The 6,837-nt window shown below is 45.1% G+C and overlaps 1 protein-coding gene and 1 pseudogene across 2 annotated transcripts in view; one reads left to right on the top strand and one right to left on the bottom strand.

Annotated features, from left to right (window-relative positions):
• Positions 1 to 6,837, bottom strand: part of KIAA0319L (KIAA0319-like ortholog) — a 137,850-nt gene that overhangs the window by 92,942 nt on the left and 38,071 nt on the right. The window lies entirely within an intron of this gene.
• Positions 1,214 to 2,867, top strand: LOC105521231 (annotated as a pseudogene). Its single transcript, XR_001003241.1, has one exon. The product of XR_001003241.1 is annotated as an actin, cytoplasmic 1-like (transcript).

Here is a 6,837-nt window from a genome sequence, read left to right as displayed (position 1 = left end):
CGCCTGCCTAATTTTTATATTTTTAGTAGAGATGGGGTTTCACCATATTGGCCAGGCTGGTCTCAAACTCCTGAACTCATGATCCGCCCGCCTCAGCCTCCCACAGTGCTAGGATTATAGGTTTGAGCCACTGCACCCAGCCTCTTTTTTTTCTTTAAGACAGGGTCTCATCCTGTCACCCACACTGAAGTGCAGTGGTGCAATCACAGCTCACTGCAGCCTCAAACTCCTAGGTTCAAACAATCCTCCCACCTTAGCCTCCCAAATATCTGGGTCTACACATGTGTGCCACTACACCCAGCTATTTTTTTATGTTTTTTTTTTTTTTTTGTAAAGATGAGGTCTCACTATGTTGCCTAGGCTGGTCTTGAACTCCTGCCCTCTAGTGGTTCTCCTGCCTCAAGCATGAGCAACCTCAATGAACTCCATTCTTTTCAAAATTGAAGCAACCCTACTTCCCTCCTAGCTATCATTCTTATCTTCTTATTCATTCATCCATTCAACAAGTATTTTTGAGCATCTGCTGCATGCTGGGCATTACTTTGGTAGAGTTTATAACTTAGATGGGGGAAACAGAGATTAAAAGACAATAAATATATAGGATTGGAAACTAATATAAATGCTCTGAAGAAAAGAAATTCAGCCTACATAAAATAAAGGTAGCTAAACTTGGAATTTATTGTACAAACAAATTTATTGTACAAATAAACTAGCACTATGTGACACAATATCAAAAATATTCACGGCATAATGTTTGAGTTAGAAAATAATTGGAAACAGCTTAAACAGTCATCAGTTGATAACTGGTTAAATAAACTATAGAACCTGGGCGGAGTGGCTCACTTCCGTAATCCCAGCACTTTGGGAGGCTGAGGTGGGTGGATCATTTGAGGTCAGGAGTTCAAGACCAGCTTGGCTAACATAGGGAAACTCCGTCTCTACCAAAAATACAAAAAGTTAGCTGGGCATGGTGGTGCACGCCTGTAATCCCAGCAACTGGCGGAGGCTGAGGCAAGAGAATCACTTGAACCCGGAAGACAGAGGTCGTAGTGAGCCGAGATTGCACCACCATACTCCAGCCTGAGCGAGAGAGTGAGACTCTGTCTCAAAAAAATAAATAAAAAATAAATAGACTGCCGAGACTGCGTCCCCCCTGCGAACACAGAGCCTCGCCTTCGCCGCTCCGCCGCCCGTCCACACCCGCTGCCAGCTCACCATGGATGATGATATCGCCACGCTCGTTGTCGACAACGGCTCCAGCATGTGCAAGGCCGGCTTCGTGGGCGACGATGCCCCCCGGGCCGTCTTTCCCTCCATCATGGGGCACCCCAGGCACCAGGGCATGATGGTGGGCATGGGTCAGAAGGATTCATATGTTGGGCGACGAGGCCCAGAGCAAGAGAGGCAGCCTCACTCTGAAGTACCCCATTGATCACAGCATCGTCACCAACTGGGACAACATGGAGAAGATCTGGCACCACACCTTCTACAATGAGCTGCATGTGGCTCCTGAGGAGAACCCCATGCTGCTGACTGAGGCCCCCCTGAACCCCAAGGCCAACCACGAGAAGATGACCGAGATCATGTTTGAGACCTTCAACACCCCAGCCATGTACGTGGCCATCCAGGCTGTGCTGTCCCTGTAGGCCTCTGGCCGTACCACTGGCATCGTGATGGACTCTGGTGACGGGGTCACCCACACTGTGCCCATCTATGAGGGGTATGCCCTCCCCCACGCCATCCTGCATCTGGACCTGGCTAGCAGGGACCTGACTGACTACCTCATGAAGATCCTCACTGAGCGCGGCTACAGCTTCACCACCACGGCCGAGCAGGAAACCATGCGTGATATCAAGGAGAAGCTGTGCTACGTTGCCCTGGACTTCGAGCAGGAGATGGCCACGGTGGCTTCCAGCTCCTCCCTGGAGAAGAGCTACGAGCTGCCCGACGGCCAGGTCATCACCATTGGCAATGAGCGGTTCCGCTGCCCTGAGGCTCTCTTCCAGCCTTCCTTCCTGGGCATGGAGTCCTGTGGCATCCACGAAACTATCTTCAACTCCATCATGAAGTGTGAAGTGGACATCTGTAAAGACCTGTATCCCAACACAGTGCTGTCTGGTGGCACCACCATGTACCCTGGCATTGCCAACCGGATGCAGACGATTACTGCCCTGGCACCCAGCACGATGAAGATGAAGATTATTGCTCCTCCTGAGTGCAAGTATTCTGTGTGGATCAGCGGCTCCATCCTGGCCTCGCTGTCCACCTTCCAGTAGATGTGGATCAGCAAGCAGGAGTATGACGAGTCTGGCCCCTCCATCGTCCACCGCAAATGCTTCTAAGCGGACTGTGACTTAGCTGCGTTACATCCTTTCGTGACAAAACCTAACTTGCACAGAAAACAAGATGAGATTGGCATGGCTTTATTTGATTTTTTTTGTTTTGGTTTGGTTTTTATTTTTGGCTTGACTCAGGATTTAAAAACTGGAACGGTGAAGGTGACAACAGTCGGTTGGAGCGAGCATCCCCCAAAGTTCTACAATGTGGCGGAGGACTTTGATTGTACATTGTTCTTTTTTTTTTTAATAGTCATTCCAAATATGAGATGCATTGTTACAGGAAGTCCCTCGCCCTCCTAAAAGCCACCCCACTTCTCTCTAAGGAGAATGGCCCAGTCCTCTCCCGAGTCCACACAGTGGAGGTGATAACATTGCTTTCGTGTAAATTATGTAATGCAAAATTTTTTTAATCTTCACCTTAATACTTTTTTATTTTGTTTTATTTTGAATGATGAGCCTTCATGCCCCCTCTTTTTTGTCCCCTAACTTGAGATGTCTGAAGGCTTTTGGTCTCCCTGGGAGTGGGTGGAGGCAGCCAGGTCTTACCTGTACACTGACTTGAGACCGGTTGAATAAAAGTGCACACCTTAAAAAAAAATTAAATAAATAAATAAATAAATAGGCTGGGCACGGTGGCTCACACCTGTAATCCCAGCACTTTGGGAGATGGGTGGATCACGAGGTCAGGAGATCGAGACCATCCTGGCTAACACAGTGAAATCCCGTCTCTACTAAAATATACAAAAAATTAGCCAGGCGTGGTGGTGGGCGCCTGTAGTCCTGGCTACCTGGGAGGCTAAGGCAGGATAATGGCATGAACCTGGGAGGTGGAGTTTGCAGTGAGCCAAGATCACGCCACTGTACTCCAGCCTGCGCGACAGAGTGAGACTCTGTCTTAAAAAAAAAAAAATTTTTAAAAATAAATAAATAAATAAATGAAGGAAAGAAGGAAGATTCATGCAACTGCTGAAATAAATAAGGCCACTCTGTATAGTTCTAACATAGAATGATATCCAGGATACATTATGCGGGGAGGAAAAAGGTTCAGAGCAGTATGTATAGCATGCTACAATTTGCTGGGGGGGAGAATTATATATATATGCATATATAGGCTATTTTTGGAAGAATATTCATGAAACTTTAGGAGGGGAAGCTAGGTGACTGAAGATGAAAGTAGGAGACTTATTTGTTCTTTATCCATTTATGTGTTTATTTGTTTATTTATTTTTGAGACAGAGTCTCACTATCACCCAGGCTGGAGGGCAGTGGCATTATCTCGGCTCACTGCAACGTCCACCTCCCAGATTCAAGTGATTCTCCTGCCTCAGCCTCTTAAGTAGCTGGGATTACAGGTGCATACTACCACGCCCGGCTAATTTCTGTATTTTTAGTAGATACAGGGTTTCACCATGTTGGTCAGGCTGGTCTCAAACTCCTGACCTCGTGATCCGCCTTCCTTGCCCTCTCAAAGTGCTGGGATTACAGGCATGAGCCACTGTGCCCAGCCTATCCTTTTATATCTTTTGAATCTGTATAATGTACCTGTATTATTTTCTTTTGAAAAGTAAGTTTTAAAAATTTAAACAAAATTTTCAATGGCTTCCCAGGCCTCTTAGAATGAAAACCAAAATCTTTAACATAACTTAAAAAGATCTTGGCCGGGCGCAGTGGCTCACGCCTGTAATCCCAGCACTTTGGGAGGCCGAGGCGGGCGGATCACGAGGTCAGGAGATCGAGACCATCCTGGCTAACACGGTGAAACCCCGTCTCTACTAAAAATACAAAAAAACTAGCCGGGCGAGGTGGTGGGCGCCTGTAGTCCCAGCTACTCGGGAGGCTGAGGCAGGAGAATCACTTGAACCCGGGAGGCGGAGCTTGCAGTGAGCCGAGATTGTGCCACTGCACTCCAGTCTGGGTGACAGAGCAAGACTCTGTCCCTCCCCCACAAAAAAAACCAAAAACAAACAAAAAGATCTTGTATGGGCCAGGCACGGTGGCTCATGCCTGTAATCCCAGCACTTTGGGAGGCCGAGGTGGGTGGATCAAGAGATCGAGACCATCCTGGCCAACATGGTGAAACCCCATCTCTACTAAAAATACAAAAATTAGCTGGGTGTGGTGGCACACACCTATAGTCCCAGCTACCTGGGAGGCTGAGGCAGGAGAATCACTTGAACCCGGGAGATAGAGGTTGCAGTGAGCTGAGATCGCACCACTGCACTCCAGCCTGGCAACAGAGTGAAACTCCATCTCAAAAAAGAAAAAAAGATCTTGTATGGTTTGGACCCTACCTACCTTTCTGGCTCCAGCTTGTAACACACATTCCCTCCTTCCCTATGTTCCAATCCAGCCTTCTTCAATCCCTGAAATGGACCATTCTCCCTCGCCTTACTGTGCCTTTGACATGCTGCCTCCTCTACCTAGCACTCTCTTGACTCCTTTCTCCATCCAGTTAACTCCTCACATGAGGTTTCAGCTCAACAACCATTGGTTCCATGTCTTTGTCCCTCACTACACTGTAACTTCCAGGACCACGTTTGGTTTTCTGTCTTCTCTTATTCTTTTACCCTTGCATCTCTAATTCTAGCATAGAGTTTGGAATATTACATTGTAGGTGCTCAAAAAATCTTTTTCAACAAATGCATAAATAAATGCATGTGTGTATATGAATGAAGTTTTGAAAGAATGAATGAACAAAAATGTCAGGAAACCAGATAGCCAGGTATCAGATGGGTCATACTGAAGACATCCAGGTTGATGATGGGACTCTGAAAGGAGATGAGGCCCATATGCTGCAATAAATGAGGGTGGTAAATGAGGGTTGGTAGATGAGTAATGATTATGGGTAGAAAGTGGTATAAACCTCAAGGAGCAGAAGTTTTTGCATGAAAGTGGAGGAGGAATATTCAAGAAGTGACAGTGAAGAGTGTTAGACATTAACCCTACCTCCCAACTCAGAGATACACGGAATATGAGAGAATGAACGGCCATGGCCTGCAGGCCAGAGGAAAACCAGTGTCTTTTTCTAAGAGAAAGCCAGTCTCAAAATATTCTATCTAATCTCTTAACTAACAGGTCTAAGTATAGATGGGGTTTATTAACTCAATGGATTCTAGTCACATTTTAAAAGTTGGGAGGGGAAGGAGAGTTAAGTGCAAGTGAGTCAAAAAGCACCAAGTTACACAAGAATGTCAAATGAGACTGACAAATCATAATGGTTAAGGCACTTTATAGCAAGAAAAAGAAGAGGATGGAAAACGAAGAGGAACTAATGACAGGATGACTACCTATTCGTCCTTGGTATAAAATGGCAAAAAGCTCTGAGGCAAATCATGGGGCAAGTCTTACCAATTGAACTTGGTGGAAACAGATTTAGACTCGGGGAAACAGTCACGGGGACTAACAGGGATTACTAGGTCAAAGAAAAAATAACAAAAAATTATATTCCCTGATTGTTGCTAGCAGCTCTGGTAAAATCTAGACCTTTGAAATAGGAGATAAAAGCAAGCGAGAAAGTTGTAAGACTGGTTTGTACTGAAAAGGCCTTCTTTTGTGTCCATGGTTCCCTCAAGAATGTCGCATAAGCTATACAAGCATCAGGGTATAAAAAAGAAATGTTTCATAACCCAAACACTGTCCAAGTTTTGTCAGGCGACCCTGGAAGCCTCTGTTAGAGACCTCATCCATTACTATAGGCCCAAGTGCACATGTTCAATGAGGGAAGAAAGAACTTGGGGAGTCATACAAAATATCCCCAACTCTCCCTACTTGACTGTACCTCTTGACTCTTTATTCCTAAATTATCACTAGAACTTAGTACTGGGTGAGATCTCTGACTTCTGCAATTTATCTGATAAACTGGATCCTTTGCCTTATCTTAAGTGAGTAGAGCCTAGGAAAAGAAAGATGATCAGAAGCACAACTTTTTAAAAAATGTTTTATTGATAAAGTTTGTACATATTTATGGGATACCTGTATTTGTTACATGCATAGAATGTATAGTGACCCAGTCAAGGTATTTAGGATATCCATCACCACAAGCATTTATCATTTCTATGTGTCAAGAATATTTCAAGGCCTCACTTCTAGTTATTTTTAAATATACAATACATTGTTGTTAAATATAGTCACCTTACTCTACAATGGAACATTAGAATTTGTTCCTTCTATCTAGCTGTGTGTATACTCATTAATCAACCTCTCCTCATCCCCTCACTTGTCCTACAACCACATCCTTCCCAGCTTCAGGTAATTATCATTCTGCTCCCTATCTTCATGAGATCAACTTTTTTAGCTCCCCATTTGATTAAGTATATCCAATATTTGTCTATGCCTGGCTTATTTCACTTAAAATAATGACCTTGTGGCCAGGCGCGGTGGCTCAAGCCTGTAATCCTAGCACTTTGGGAGGCCGAGACTTGTGGATCACGAGGTCAGGAGATCGAGACCATCCTGGCTAACATGGTGAAACCCCGTCTCTACTAAAAAATACAAAAAA

This window comes from Colobus angolensis, unplaced genomic scaffold (genome assembly GCF_000951035.1).
Source record: "Colobus angolensis palliatus isolate OR3802 unplaced genomic scaffold, Cang.pa_1.0 Scaffold4, whole genome shotgun sequence".
NCBI classification, from domain to species: domain Eukaryota; kingdom Metazoa; phylum Chordata; class Mammalia; order Primates; family Cercopithecidae; genus Colobus; species Colobus angolensis.
Note: the sequence above shows the minus strand (reverse complement) of the source record. Positions and strands in the feature narration are given on the sequence as shown.